This window comes from Varroa destructor, unplaced genomic scaffold (assembly GCF_002443255.2).
Source record: "Varroa destructor unplaced genomic scaffold, Vdes_3.0 BEIS01000004.1, whole genome shotgun sequence".
Taxonomy (NCBI): Eukaryota; Metazoa; Arthropoda; class Arachnida; order Mesostigmata; family Varroidae; genus Varroa; species Varroa destructor.
In genome coordinates this window covers 6,662,101-6,678,600 of record NW_019211457.1, presented here as the reverse complement: position 1 = coordinate 6,678,600, position 16,500 = coordinate 6,662,101, and the positions used below count along the sequence as shown (strand labels likewise).

Genomic DNA, 16,500 nt, shown 5'->3' with positions numbered 1-16,500 from the left:
CGGTGATGAACCTGAAGATGTCGAAGGCATTTAGTCGCTCGTTCGGTGGGAGCTATCCATCTAAGCGTGCTGATATTATAGCAGGTATTGTGCATCAAGTTAAAGATGAGGTTAACTACCACTAAAATACAGAAACAACAGAACATGGATAGTATGTTACAGCGACATTGAATAAAGAGGCAGGTGCGAGGTACCCCAAAAGGAGTTCTATTCTGATACAGATAAATAGACATGGTGCAAGCTAGAGCTTGATTTCGAAGCCAATATATTTATAATCTAATAATCTTTCTTAATACCCATTGATATATAATTGCTATATTCATTTTCGTACTGGTTGGAATTTTACATTATAGCTAACAAATAGAATGAAGAAAATGTTTTTATGTCACCAAACGTATTGGTTCAACTACGATATACTATGCACCCTTATCGAGCCGCTGTGGCCGAACGTTATTTTTTTCGAAAAGGATCATACCCTATTTCCTCAATGCCGTCGATATGGGTACCCGTGTGTGGGATGCGAAACCCTTTAGGTGATAAGTTTCCCTTTTCAGTCGCTTTTCCCACCGAGAGGATCTTGTTCAGCATTCACTTTTGCTTGCCTTGAGCATGTAACGTCTCTTTCTAACTCATTGACTTCACTTTACATCGCACCGAGCTCGTCGCCGATTATGACCACCTCGACGTACACCCGGATTTCACCTCCCGCCATCCAAATTCTGGTTAGCAACGAAGACGCATTAACCAAAAAAACTCGAGAAGCGGCATTTCCTTTGCTACGCAAACAGGAAGAACAACTGACTTTGCCGTGCGAAGCAAGTCTACCGCCGCACCCGCCACTCTTTTCAACAGTAGCGTTGACTGTGCTGTTTCCAGTCACCATGCTCCGGTAGGCCTGACGCTCCTTATATTACCACTGTCCTAACAGAGCGAACTTTGTTGAAGAGATGTTGGGAGGGATCTTGCAAAAGCGATGAATGTCCCAGTTTGGACTATCCTCCAAAGATCGTCAGTAAGAAAGTCCAGACCAGGTAAAGCGTCAATAACCTTTGGTACGATGTCGGGAGAAGGCGCCATTAAGATCGAAAGGGGGGGGGGGGGCAAGCTGTATCGGAACAACTTCGGATACATCGTGAACGAGGAGAAACTTAAGCGTCGCTTAAGAATCAAATGGAGAAATATTGGTTCTTCAATACGAGTTCATATTCCTACTCACTTTCGAACAATCATTGGTCGATTTTGGCGACCTACTGGATTGTACTATATAATATAATGCTTTTTAATGTGGGACGGTTGATCAATTAACAGGACGATAATAACCTAGAGAATTCCTCATTCGAGCTCAACATGCAGATCGTAAGAAAATATTTCATACTATTTTCGACAACAATTACGAGCAAGAGCCGCCATAAGCCTATCTCAGTTTCGAGTCTATGTAGACCACGACGTCTCCCTAAGCTTAGCAGGCAAATACGAGATCCACTAAGCTATCAGGGCCACAATCCTATCTATATTTACTTTACATTATCTTTGAGTGATTCTTCTGTTTCTTATCATGCCGCTTCTTATCAATGCTTATCAGAGTTCAACCCAAACGTTTTTGTTTAAAATGTGCCGGCTGCGGGCTAGACCAGATGAAATCGTGTTTGGGCAACAGCATCAAGTTTTCCAAGTTGATCATTAGTCTCAGGGAGAAACGGAGGCTGGAAAAGCGATGGGGCAGAATGGTCCTGGTGTGGTCTCATGGGTCTTAGCAGGATCTCCGGAATAAAGACCTCGAAGTGGTGAGGCGTCCTTAGGTTGCTGCCGCTTACTCGGCAAAACAAGGAACAGAAGGAATTGAAAAGCGGCTGAAGACCGTAAGGGCGTTGTGGCAAATATTTTCCTTTCATCTTCGTTAGATTGAGCATTACTAGCCACATGATAGCATAAGGTATTAGAGAATAAACAGAACTGGCTGAAATACTTGTTTCTTGTATGTGATAGCAGGTCATATTGAAAAACAAATATATACCTGTTATATCTTAATCGTATCAATAAAGTACGATGAGTAGGAGTTAGGCACACTAAAAGAAAACAAACACTTATCTATACATTACGATTATAGCTGGCCGTACCACTGTAGCGCCTCTGTAGGTACTTCTACATATAATGTAGTAATACGATAACAGTGGCCAGCAATAATCACCATAATCATGGCAACAACGCAAATGATTCACGTAGCAAATTTTAGTATATATATATATCAGCATCTCAAAAACCTTATTAGCGTTTATAGCTGCTGCACCTTCCTAACAGACGCTTGTCCTGAACGGCCTCACTCTGCAGTCAGTCAATTGCCAGTGTTCCGTTTCAATATGTGTTTCTTCAACGAAAATAGTGCATCTAAGAGTCAGTTTCAAACCAGAAGGGTTCCGCGAGAGGGAGCAAGTTCCAGCTAGCCAGAGCGTGCAATCAGGTAATGTTCCTGGGCAGGCCATGACGCACGACCCCCAGGAGAGCAACCCCTCCTGTGTTTGAGTGTCTGTTAGCTAGCTAACTAACTCGAGGTCTCCAGATCCGTCACTCGCCGTCGGCTGAATGTCGGTCGCCGTTAATTCCTCGTCGCTTCCACAACCTAACTTTTCTCTCTGAATTTTCAGTACCGTTCCTACCCTGGTTTGCCCTGCACACTCGAAATGTTCTGAGGTGTACGGGGCTTCATGGTTCAGACAGCTGTTGATCCTGTAGTCTCTCGCATAGGATGCATTACTGCTCAACTGACAGTTAGATTCCTGTGGAGAATTGGGTATAATATGCCCTAACCTGCAGCCGGTATGGTTCTAAGGGCGTCACTCTAGGCAACGTGATTCGGGAACGCCTTCACCTTATGCGAAGCTATGTTACCAATTCACAGAAAAAGTTGCCGACGAACTTCCAGCAAAATAGCCGAAACTGTGCGCTGTTTTTAACGCCAAAGAGCCTAAGTTCGTCCGGACGAACGTTCCTTGTCAAACCAGATCGATTGGCAACAAAAGTAGTTACACTCGGCGAACTGTTCCCCGACGAAATCCGCCTGTGGTGATTTCTCGCAGGGTACATTTGATGCAATGCTTTTTTTTTCTAGGAGCAATATTTTCGAATTCTGGAAAACTATCCCCATGCGTTGTTTACTAGTGATTTTCAGAAACACTGCCAGCTTGCCTCTCCGCCCGACAATAGCTTGAGTTTAATTTCGCTAACAGCAAAAAATCTTCAGGATTGAGCAGCTTATGATCCAGTAAATGTCATACCAAGCAATCGTGCTGCAAAAAAACTACAAAATCGTCGATGTTCATTCCACACCTTGTAGATCTAGCCAGCGGTGTGTATCATGGTAGCCTCAAACTGTACAGCAGGGGATGGTTAATCGGTGCAGGAGTACCATACGCTAGCTGAATAGTCCTAGTTTATACAATACGTTTCCTAATGTAATTATCCCGAACAATAAGAGCTAGGCCAGCTAATGAGAAACTAGTGCAATTGATGAAACCTCGGAAAGGATCATTCGTCAACGCACAACTATTGAATACTTAACTATTGCAGCATTATGTAAACATACATGCTGATGTATAGAGCGTGGTCCTGTCGCAGGCTGCAAAAAGCGATCTTTGCTATACGCAGTCAGAATACGGGTTAACGCTACACCGCTGCCACTTAATATTCAGCACAGATCCGTCTCAACTGGCAGCTCTGAGCAACTGACAGGACTCGTGTTCGACGTTACACTGTAACGGAATAAGCCAATCGTAAACACAGCGAAATGAAACGAATACATACGTTAATCACGACTTGTTACAACATTGTTAAGGAAACTTCAACATCGAGGCTCGCGTCAGACAAAAAAAAACTCATCTCGTTCAGAGAAAATTTCAGTAGGAAATGAACGATTGACAAATTTTTCTTCAAATAATAATTTATTTTTGTCTAGTCCGCACCATCGAAACTGGACATCTAGAGTTTTCCTTTTCTACTAGCGTTATTCCTGCGCCATAGAGCGCGAGATGCAGTTGCTGCTCAGGGCACGATCCGACTTCATAGAGGTCGCAGCTAAGAACGATACGGCTCTCGTGTTCAGTGATTCAGTTGTATAGTTTGTTAAGCAAAACCCTACTTCTTTGTCCTTGTGGGGTAGAAGTTAAGAGATGTAGATTTTCAAAGGTGTTACACGTACCGATGCATACCATCAGACCTACATTGAGACCAAATCAGACTACATATAGGATATATACAGTATATATACAAATGAGAAAATTCCTGGCGCTAGGCAGACGGCATCTATTTATCCAAACAGTCATTCCTAGTGCAGGCCTGCATTATGCATTCGATAACCGAGAATGGCCGACCTGCACAGTTTGCGTCGGACTGTATTTTTGTGTGGGGTCCAACTCGAACAACCGTCATAAACAACGCTGTCTGGTCGTAAAATCTGTGTATGAGCTGCAGAACAGGGCGCCGGGTTTACGAGATCATTCATCTGACCAAGTCACACTTCCAATGAGCCTCGTTCACACTCTGTAATAGTTCTATTATTCATAGATGACCATAGGTGGATGATAATTCGTTCTAATTATTCGGTTGTACTTGGGGAAATTTCCCCATTCTTCTGACCGCTGTCGCATGATCAGCAATGTCCAAAAAAATGCCTTTTTATCTGGTGTCTCGGACTATTTCGGTTAGGCGGGACAAGATTCAGCAATGTTTTGTGTTCAAGCTATACTTATAATTTATGACAGGACGAATTAGTCCGAGAGAATATTATTAAATCATATGCATAAATGAAAGAGATATGAAATTCATGATATGCTGTAAACAAGTTGAAATATTTTTAATCATAGTTTTGCGCCCGAGATGAAACCTAATTTCGACTGGACTGTCGCCACTCCGATGAGTAAATGAAATCTATATAAGGAAAAACTAAATTAGAAAAACCCGTTCTTTTGTACTGCTGAAGATGGCAAAAAGCCGTTCAATATAGCTATTTAGCATCTATAAGTAGCGATTAACTTTAACAAATTTTCGGCGACGCACAACCCATGGATAACTCACTCATGGACCATACCTTGTAAAAAGAACGGCTATGACCCAGACACAGATAGAAATACTATAGGTCGCCACTATCGCCAGTATCGGCTAGATTCACACACCTAAAATCTTTCGTTTTCCTACACAATCTATTTATCTCGTTCTCTATATACACAGTTACCACTTGTGATTGCTACTGAACACAATTCCTCGTTGACTTTCGCGATTGGCGTTTCGGATACCCTTACAAGTTACAATCCTAGCGTTACGATAAGTAATACCAGCCATCGTGGTAGATTGTCCCTATAACTTTCCATTCAGTGGACATTATAAGACGCACTCACGCTCTACGATAAGTGCTGCCAGGAGCGGCCTAAACAACACATGGCCTGCCTGTATGTAGCAAAGCCGGGGAGAACCGTAAGCAAAATCGAGGTAGAAGCCCCGCAAGTCTGCCACGCAGTCGCACTAGAAAGTGTCTTCGGTTCTCTGGCGTACTTCATCAGTTGTAATGGTCATCTCTGATAGATTGAAAATACTCAATACTTGGCTCATATATGGTTTTCTCTGGGGTCGATACTAGACTCGCCGCTGGGTTCGGCAAAGTGGCAAATCTATGGATGACTGTGGCGGTCATAGGCCTAAGCCCAGGACTGGCTAGTCAAGGCGGACTAGACGGAGCAGTTGCCTGAATACAGACGCAGAGTCAGCGCGATGGCATCCACAACCCACTAGCATCGAGCGACCAGTCAGAATTCATCCGACGCGCGCATTTATATAAACGGCTCTGAGTGAAATCTGCATTACCTGGCGGGTTGTGTTGCCTATAAAATCATAAAACGGCAGCAATAGGCACGCGTGCCTGAAGATGGCATCGAGTCGAAAAGGCGGACATCTACGTGAACTACTGCTATAAACCTTTGTCCTTTTAAAAGTTGACCTGCGTTTGAATTAGGACTGACTAGCGCCGCGTCAGGAGGCTGATTTATGACGGTCACCGGTTGTCCTGTCAAAATATCACTTGGCTATGTTCTCTATCCGACAGGACGCAGGAAACCCGTCATTGAAGTGGAGAAGTTGACAAAACTGACACAGTCGCATGACTGGCATTTAAAATGAACTCGGTCAACTGCAGTGAGTGTTACATAGCACATTGTATTGACGTGTACTTATCTTTATAAGAACAGGTACATACGACATTTAATTTACGTGAAAAAGTAGAAAACAGAATGCCTCCGGCTTGATCTGCCAGCGGTTGATATGTGCATAATAAATCATGACACGATGTATCTTTGCCGCATATCGAGTGTGCATCTCTGCCGGCTTATAGATGTTGCAACGGCAGCCTCAGTCCTTATCTCTCTTCGTAGTAGTCACATGAACATTATCAAGCTCGATCGCGCGCGTTAGCGATAAGGACCCACGATCTTCCTCTACTGCCATTTACAATGGAGCTGTATTGTAGAACTCTAGTGCTCATCCCTGGTACAATAGACCGAGAGAAAAAACGATTTTTTAATAGCTTGAAGAAAATGAAACGTTTAAAAGTACTGAAGCTGTTAACGTAGTAGGAGATATGCCAACGACAGCGCTAAAGAGGCGGATTCATCAGCTGATTTACTAAATGAGCACTCATCAACTCACGTACCTTTTTACTCAAACTACTTGTACCGTTGTACTGTATACATGACTTTGTCATATATGTATTTATATACAGACGATCAGTAGACACGGTGCGTGCCGATAATGATGAAATTCCTCGATGCGTTCTTCATGCCGACTTGCTGGTATTACCTGCGTGAAGCCGTATTTCGAAATAGCTGAGAGTGCGAAATTCGAAATACTTATTGTTGTCAGCTTGGGGTGATTTTTAGATGCCAACAATAGGTTTGCAGAACAGTTAATCTATTTAGATATATTAATCAGATCATGCTGACAGTGTTGGAGGGAGAAACGGAGCAAACCAAAATGCGAAGCGCTGCTCCTAACAAATAGATTATAATGGCACATGAACGGTAAACATAAGATTCAGATTGCGATTATATCTACATATTATGTAGTGTACTATTGGGTGCTGACTGAGCTTCCTTTATCTGAAATGCTATACCTCAAGTGTACCTAGATATGGCGCACTATCGTCAACGTACTACGACAGCAACTAGTGGATTCGCTCCATTCCCGGAGCTATACCCCCCAAATGCTTCTAAGGGTACTGAACATGGAGAGGGGGGCATCACTAGTCAGGCAAAAACGAAATAGTCTGCCAGCCGTGACAACGGCGCATGCTGTCATATTGTTTTCCCAATTTCTCTCGATGTAACGATAAACAGCTCGAACTGGTTTGGCCGAACCACGGGGTAGAGTGACATGCTTTGCTTGAGCACTGTAGAGGTATCTAATGAACATATGCGTGATTATTATACAAGGCCAATAATACGTGTAATAGGGATATATGATAACAAGCTGACACTTAGAGAATTCGTGTTTTCCATCGAATCTGTCCCCTCTTGTACTCCTATTGGCTCCTCGTTCCCGGTCCTACTCAGTATATAATGCAAGTTGTTCAAATGGACCATTCTATACACAATAATTACTACACATAGCTGAATTACGGCCGGTTTAATATTCAGAAATGTAACAGATTTTGATAAGCACAAAAAAAAAGCACATTTAGAATATTCCTTCAGGCGGACCAGTACCCAATTGACGAGCTGATACAGACACGTTTTCAACGTGCTAGTGCTGCGAGTACGTTGACTTTAACAGGAAAGTAGTTACGAGACTGCACCTTATTCACAAGATCAGTGACTGATATTTACATGAAGAACTATCATTACGCATTCTTATACCAGCTCGAATTAAGGAGTCGCTTATTTGACTTTCGAACACTGTGTACGTGCGCCATTTTGTTACAACGTATATCACACATACGCACAGCGCGTACATAGATATGTCTAACAAATGAAAGAATTTCGAAGTTTAAGTTAGCTATTCTGCTGATACTTCTTCTTACTAGGAAATCCACACAATAGGCGATCCGCGCAGGTCCTAGTTGGCAAAGCAGATGTACATTCTGGTAGAGGCTGCTTGTGGCCGCGTCGTTGTAGTACTTACAGGATCCTTCACTTCTGCTCTGTCTTCAGAGCATCGTCCACCGTTTTGACGCCCCTCGTAGGACCGACCTAGGCTTTACTAGTGTCACGTATTTTCGCTTTGCGGATATTAAAGCATACGACGTCCTCGGTCTGCGTCAAAGGTGGACTTCGAGTCGAAGCGACGAAATTTCGTTCGAAAGTCTGAGTGCTTTTTTTTGAAACTTTGGTCGCGAAGCAGGTATAGGAAGACGGAAGCGCTAAAAGGAAACAACGCTCATGGCCGTGGATATCGACAATGGACTACGGACTGTCCAAAGCGTCATAACAACCTGAAACTGCCGTTGCTGGAAATACGCACCTGCCCCTGGGAATAGATTCTATGAAGTGCCCCATGTGAAGCAAGTGTCGAAATTAAGTCGAGCTGGGAGCAAAATTGTATCACAAGTAAAATAAATATTCCAGCCTCTGCCGAAATTCTCCGCCCTTTCCCTGTTTCTTAGTCGTTTACCGTTCGGTGGCTCGGTCATTTTTTGCTTTTCCATACATCTCGGTCAGCAAAAACCCACGGGAGCTTTTGGATTGACGGGAAAAGTCAGTCGGCGCTTGTTTCACCGGTATTCGGCTGTACGTAACTCGTCTGACTGCTACCTTTTCTTCCATTCGGTCACAGCAAGTGCCGTTCCAAAAAAAGAAACTCAAACTTCTGGACTGAGCTTGTTGGACAGGCTGTCTAATACGGCGCCCAGTGTTGGCACCAACTGACCCCTATAGCTTAGCGGTATGTTGAGCGGGAAGTACTGCTCAGTGGTGTACGCCTCAATTGTAGACGTACAACTGTAGCGATGGTGCGTTTTCTGTGAGAGGTAAAAAGTGGAAGATAGGGAAAACTCGTAAAGCAGCCCGTAGGGAAAGATGTTAGCGACGAATTGCGGACTTATTATTGACTGGTAGTCCGCTAGTGCCGTTGTGGGTCGTAGGGCGCGAGCTTGAGAGGACTTCTTTTGCGAACAGATAGCGGGATACGAAAAACATGTAAGTATGTAGGACACTTCGGTGTTCACCAAGGGCCATGTTCGACACCTTGCTACTAGCCTGGTATAGATTCATAGGAATCCGAGCTAGAACTCTGGCTAAGAAGTTCAAGACACCCCCGAAAACCTCTGGTACAGAGTACCAATTGTAGTTGTGATAATAGTAATAGCAGGAAAGCTTGTCCTTCCCGCTGCTGCTAGCCCAAGTTGGCCGTGCCCCTTTATTTTCTCTTACTACTCGTTAACCCGATCGGGCCTCGAACGGAAGTCAGAACAAGTATGCGCTTCTTTCTTAGCTAACTTCGTGTTCGTAGGCACCCTATTTTTCCGTCTCTTTGTCACGTGTCCTAACAGCTATTTACGTTCTTCATGTCCTATTTGTAGCTGCCTACGCGCCAGTATGAATAGCGTGGTGCTCATGCGTGTTCGTTGCCTTGTGAGCCACTTTGCGAATGAATGAACAGCAGGCTGGCAGATCGACTGATGGCAGGACAGCACAAAGAGCAGTCAGCAGCGTCAACAGGCAACGTCAGTGAAACACGTCACAATATCATAATGTTACAAGACCAGTCCTTGTAAATGAAAGAGGTATCGTGGATTTTCGCGGGATACTCGGGTCTTCCACGAAATTATCTAAGAACGAAAGAAAGAAAGAGAAGGCTGCGAACCAAAAAGATAAAGCCTTCTGCTGAAACTCGCGCCGGCGTGGCACGGCCTATCGGGAGTTCCGTGCAACGTTGTGTAACGCGAAACTATGTCGAACTGTCGTCTCTTCGCAAGTCAGGTAGCAGCAGCAGTTGTGGACGATTACGGCGGTAAGGTAGCTTCCGTTAACATTGTAGCAATCCTCTACTATTACGTTTGCCCATGCAGTGCGTTCGGCCCAGTAAGCAAATCCAGTACTAGCAAAGACCACGCGGGTCTTCCGTGTCGCGGCAGCGTAGTCAAAGACGCCGACAACCTTCCCTTATGCTTCGCGCTCGTATTATACACAGATATCTCCCCTGCGACGCGTTCTGTATTAGTAGTTGTATACCAGCAAGAACTGCTTGTTACTGCTAAACTGTTTTTTGACTGACACAGACTAAGGACCTTAGGAAAATTTGCACTGGCGCGCGTGACGAGAAACACGAAAGCAAAGGGCCAAGTTCAGGCTGTGGTGAAGCACCGGCCAATGAATTGCTACAGACTTAACTTAGGTTACAAGATAACGACATAAACCCTGCACATAAAGCGTATAGATTGTAATTAGTCTTTTTGGTGCGTAAGGATAGACTAGATAGAAAGCCAGGGCAATGAAGTTTCGCGGAGGCAAGCGCCCACAGCAGCATTGGATTTCGTTGAATGACATGAAAATAATGTAACACCAACCTTTTGCGGTGCCTTAGTGTAACGCGATTACTAAATAGAACCATTTTCGGTGTGTAGGTCTTGAAAAAAATCATAATGGCTTTAGTAGGCACAGGGAGCATAAATAAGCTATACGCTCTGTCTGTAGCCTACCTTTCAGATCCTCACTACATTATTATATTGCGTAACCCTTACATGGACAATTACAGACTATAAGGTAATTCCCCTGCCTTGATTAAATGAAAGCGGCATTTTTTAAGCGTATATTGCGAATTCACACCTGGATTAGTGTACCTACTCTAGGGTACGAGACACCCTGGTGAGGACCACAAGATATCCGATTTGCCTAAAATATACGAGAGTTACCAGTGAGCGCGCATGGCAGTAGCTATCGATAACGAATCTCATTCCTTCCATGTATTCGAGCTTATACTATTTGTTTATGTAAATTAATCTGACAAAAATATAAAATAGAATCCAATAATAGTTATAATTTACATATTTTTCACAGATTTCTGTGAATACGTACTTCCAATGTACCCAACACATGAAATGCATCCGGTTCGTGGTTCTCGTCGATATAAAAATGTCACTAGGTTAGATGAGGTCTGAGCGGACGAGTGCATCTTCAGAGCATAAGCCTTTATTTCCTCTGCCTAGACCTGTCTAGCGGAGCTATTAAAGTATACCAAAACTAGGTACGCCTGTACAGACGCTTGAATAGATCCGTTCTTTTTAATTAGATCTTCGTTAAGCTTTTTTGGCGCTGCACACGAAGGCATTTTTTTCAAAAATACATTCGTTGCAAGCCCTGCCGCGCGATAAGGCGTAGCTAGAAATGATACCATCGTACCCTTAATATATTATTTGCACGTACATACACACTCAAACCTCAACGGGAAACTGTCTGTGACAGCGACATTCAGCGTGCAAATATCAGCGATCCTCAAACATACCCTAAACACCAGCTTTCACCACCGGATCAGCTTCTCTGGTTTAATACTCCGAAAAATCTTCTCACCAAACAGCCAGTCATCGTACGTTATCATCTGCTTGCGAGACGTCGTTGAAACATAGTCCTTCCTTTTTTCGTGTGCATTGTCCCACCAGATCGAGGCAGGAGCAAGCATGTTGGGTGAGTGTTAATTTCTGCTTGGTGCTTGGGGCCAGTAAACTTCTGCAAGGACTCCTCACTGCATTGCTCTAGTTCTGCTGTCATCGCACTTTTCTACCCATCCAGAGCTGGCTTGGGCCTGTAACAGTATAGCCGACCCTATTTTGGTGCAAGCTTCCACACTCTTTGCGGGCTTAAGAACTGACGCCATATATAAAGCCGTGGTTCAGCCGTAGACGCGGTTCCAGGACAAGAGGGGAAAAGTGTGGAAAGACAGAGATGTTTCTTTAAAGATGCAACCTCAAAGATTTGCTGCCACTGCCTTTTGAGCTGAGCCGAGCCGAGCCGAGCCTATGGTCATTCATTCATCCTTTGTCTTCTTGACATTATTCTTGTTTCCCACCTACTCCTTGAGTGCTCAAAGTAGCTTCTCAATGCACTCGATATGAGTTGCGGGCACAACGCTCAAAAAAGGAGAGAAGTCAGGTAAACTAATCATGGAAATACGGCTACAGGACATCAGTGTACTTGCTTGAAATTGGTGGTTTCATCCAATCGGCATGAGAATATCACTCTGGAATATACGGTGATTCTAAAATTAACGATTTGTTTCTTACGTATCGAAATGAATGCTATCGTAGTATTTAAATTAAGGGCCATGTCTTGCGTATTCATTGTGAACCATATGTGTTAGGTTTAGAAGGGTGGCGACCGAGCGTAGTAGTTAAGTAATTTCTTCATGGGGATCGAAAAGAAGATATAATAAGGTACGATATATTAGTTATTCGTCTTTATCCTAGGCAGTTGTAGCATATGGTTTTAATTAAACAGCATTATTCCTCTACACGTAACAGGAGAAATAAGTAATCTTGTCAAATCTAATCGATTTAATCAACTTGGTCAAATGTTCCTCCCCTCCTAACGCGTCGTATCTATATATTTGAATTTGTCTTTCGTCTCCAATACCACAGCCAACAGTTCGAAATATTCATAGAGTGCCGTTGAGATTGAAATGCTTTGCCACACTATCTGCCGATGTACCCAAGATCTATTGTACGTACAGGATCCATACGAGGTCCGCACCCTGTTGTGCCGCTGCCTTCTGAACTTGAAGAGGTGCTATTGCTACCATTAGTACTATTTTTTTCATTTCTATTGGGGTTCTGGTATTAGGACTCGCAATTATTAACTTAATTTCGGTTCGTTCTAACAATAAGAACAAGTCGATCATCATCTCATAGCCGTGTATTGTCTCACATCAACTCGAACTCCTTTTTGCACCCTAATGAAGCGCGTTTAAAACGTGTAATAGATATTCCCTACTTGTATAAAAAGTACCGTTTGAACAAAGCCTTTTTCGAGCGTTTTTAACCATCAGCAGTACCCGATGCGAGCAAATGGTTCAGTCGCCATTCCGAAGTATGCGTCTGGTCAATGCCGGAAAGATGTCGAGAATGCTGTCAGCCATTTTACTATGAGGAAAGACAGAGCAAAGATTCTAAGCACACTTCTTACATGGCATAGTTGACCGGCCAACCAGCTATGAGAGCAACTGCCGTAGTACCTTATGAGACAAGCAGGTATGTGGCAGGCCCCATCGAAGACTTCCTCGTTGAGGTCGCTGACCTCCAATCAGGTATCTCTTCCTTTCTTCGTGCGCTTACTTCGCTGCCGCAGGCCAGAAGGGAACCATGAAGTGTTTTCTCGTTATGAAGGCAATTGGTTTCTCTTCAAAAGGCAGAGCGCAAGCCCTTGCTTGTTACTACGTTCCAAGGTTGACTACGTGTATAGAGAAGGAAACAGGAGGAAAAGAGATGCCGCTGAGGAGGCACCGGGGCATTCAGGTCTCTGAAAGTTCTCCGTCTTCATGAAGGTTCGTCCCGGTTTTTTGCCTTTCCACTGTCTTGTCTCAACCCGCTTCCAATGGAGCAATGAAGATAACGGAAGAACGAAAAGAGCGGGAGTAGAGAGTAAGACTGTGTGAGCACGAAAATTATTCAGAATGTTGACCTACTTACGGACTAATCAAACGCCGGGACTTTAGACTAGTGCCGGTCGCTACAACCAGATTAGACGTATTTTGCTTTCGTGCAACTTTTGCAAATATTTCTATAGAAGTTATTCTTTCCTAAAGCCATCAAATACTGCTATAGCTAAGCAGGCTTGTATAATGTTTAAAGCTAAAGTGAACTGGAAGCCTTCTTAGTAGCTTGTTGGCCCTTTGTCTGTCGTTAATTAGGCTTAGCTAGTTGCCTAACATTTGTTTATAACGATGCAGGCGGTTTTTTGTCAACTGAATCAATCAGCCTTAGAACCGATGAACCGGGCGGCCTCAAGCAATCGAAGTACTGAGGCGTGATTTATAAGATCTGATACAGGTGGCCTGACCTCGTCCCGATATCAGATTATAGACACAAATCCCTCCAAGCTTTCTTTACCACGCGCGAGGTGAAGGCAACTCGTACCGTCCTTGCGGATGTTGTTCCCGTAGAGCATTTTTACCAGCAGGATAGAGTAACGGACCAAACACCGAAAATAATCCACAATTTTATCGCAAAAACAACAGCAAATACTACAGGTAACGTCATAGAGTTGTTGGACGTGGTTCGGAGATTGATCCACAGATTTCCATTTTATTGGTCACGAGCTCGTGCGTGCTCTCTGTGGATCCGCTAAATAGTACAGCAGTGGAGTTGTTTTATCAACTCCACTCCTGCACTATTTTCGTTTTCGCGCGGCCTTACTTCATTCCAGCGACCCTCAGCCGAATCACTCTGATTTATATGTTTGAACGCATGGAGTAGCGCTCCAACGTGCTCACAATGTTCTCTAATTGTTCTATACACCACCAAAACCGTCATGCCACTTCTGTTTTGGTTCCGGGTTTCGTACGACAATCAGTGCCGAGCTCTCTTCCGTTCACCTGAGGCAGTTTTCATTAGCGAGAATGGATTGCACACGACGCGGGGCTTTTCAGAGTTGCAGAGCGTCGCATGCAACGTACATAAAGAAGGGGGCTAGCGAGCACATGGACAATAAAACAGCGACTTGTCTCTAGAAAGGGAATAAAGAAACAGCCAAATTTTTTCAATGGCATTACCGATGGCCCACAAAGTACAACCTAGTATCGGTTGGGTTCGATTAAAGGAGAAAAAAATTAAGTCAGAAGACAAAAAGCGCATGCGAAGTCCAAATTAACCGCTACTGCAATGACTCTTTCTAGGTCTTGTAAGTGGCGAACTCGTCTGCACCATTTGTCGTCACCGTACACAGCTTATGGCTTCCTGTATTTCTATGTCTGCCTTCTGTATGTCTACATTTGTGATGGCTAATCTTTTTGTTACTGGGATTAGATGCTACATGGCCACGCTGTACCCGTTAATTTTGAGATACCGAAACGGCCGATAGGTAGTAGCTAAACATGCGCTGCATCCTGTGTGACGTTGTGGCCCATAGATAAGATTATTCAAAGCCTGACTGCAACAGCGGCTGGCATTGGACTAATCTCAACTTGTTTCAGTTTCATAGCTCTTTTGATTACACAGCCACCTGACTACTACGAAACGACTAAGATATCGTCCGTGGTAGCGGTGACGCGTTCGTGGCTCTTAATGCTTATATTTTCTCCCCATCCATCTTGCAATAGCTTCCCACCATTTATTGTAGTCTAACGAAAAAGGAACGGTAAATGAGCTTTTGTAGCTTTTATGCGTCGTTACAGAAAATCATCGCTTGTTCAGAAGGGACGAACAGGGTCGTGACTATTAACCAAACATATAGTATCCGCTTATAGAATGATTAAGGAACTAATATTTACGCTGACAGCACTACATACCCACTCGTCCAGAGTCGCTTATAACCCAAGCCAGGAGGCCAAGCCATATCGTGTTATAAGCTCTCATCCGTTCGCTGACCAGGTGCTCGTTCTGGCATTCTTGAAGACTAACGATGAACTAGCGCCAGGGGAGGGGCAACGATTGCTTGGTTAAGTTCATTATTCATACAAGCTCCGAGCAGTGTTTTCCCAGTGCAGAGTACCGTACGTGCATGTACACACACATCCATCGCCCGGTAGCTCGGCAATTGCGAAGCCTTTGCGGAACCCTGGAGAATTTGATCGGTGGTACGAATGCTAAGGCAACCGGCATCGTACTTCAAAAGAAGGTACTCCAACAAAAGACGAACTACGATAGCAACGCATTCGCCTCTCGGGATAATTAGAAGCCGGCCAAGGCGGATAGCGTTGTTTTAAGTAGGGAGCAGCAGCGTGCATCAGCCAATTACAACTCTTTTGAAAAAGCTCTTTACGCAGTGGTGTCACCGTTCGCCCCCAGGCCCACGTCTATTCGCAGATGCTAAAGCTGTACGCGACGAAAAAGAGGGTTACAGTAAAACAGACAAATGAAACCTTATCCTCTCTGTACGGTTCTATCTCATAAAGCCGTTTGTTTAGCCGTGACTCTCCTGATAGGGTCGGGACAAGCAAGCAGCTTTTGCCATAAGATAGCAACGATGTCAGTGACACTGGGCCACTTTCAGAAAAAAGTATTTTACACACTATATTTCTGTGTGGGTTTATACGAAGTTCAGCCTCGTTTGTCTCTTTAGTGTGTAGATTATTAATAAGCAGTAGATGCTTACATGGATTTGACAGACACGGTGGCCGGGCACGAAAGTAGACGGGCACGTAAAAGAAATGAGACAGATAGACGGAAGCATGTACAGGTGTGATTGTGCTTTTCGCAATTTGAGTGTATGATACGGCGAGACGTTAAACATCTCGTCCCAGCTATACGAACAATAATGACTAAATAATAGCAACACTGTTTGAGGCGGTATCTGAATTACTAACGTAATAACGGTGAAG

General features: G+C 44.0%; 1 protein-coding gene across 3 annotated transcripts in view; it reads right to left on the bottom strand.

Moving 5' to 3' along the window:
* LOC111249932 (uncharacterized) overlaps positions 1–16,500 on the bottom strand; it is a 390,414-nt gene that overhangs the window by 341,105 nt on the left and 32,809 nt on the right. The window contains exons 4-6 of one of the 3 annotated variants that reach the window (XM_086987779.1): positions 11,476–12,207; positions 3,581–3,746; positions 1–121 (exon numbers count right to left, since the gene is read on the bottom strand). The exons of the other annotated variants lie outside the window; for them this stretch is intronic. The gene's annotated coding sequence lies outside the window, so the exon portion shown is untranslated. The remainder of the gene's footprint in view (positions 122–3,580; positions 3,747–11,475; positions 12,208–16,500) is intronic. 3 annotated transcript variants of the gene reach the window in all.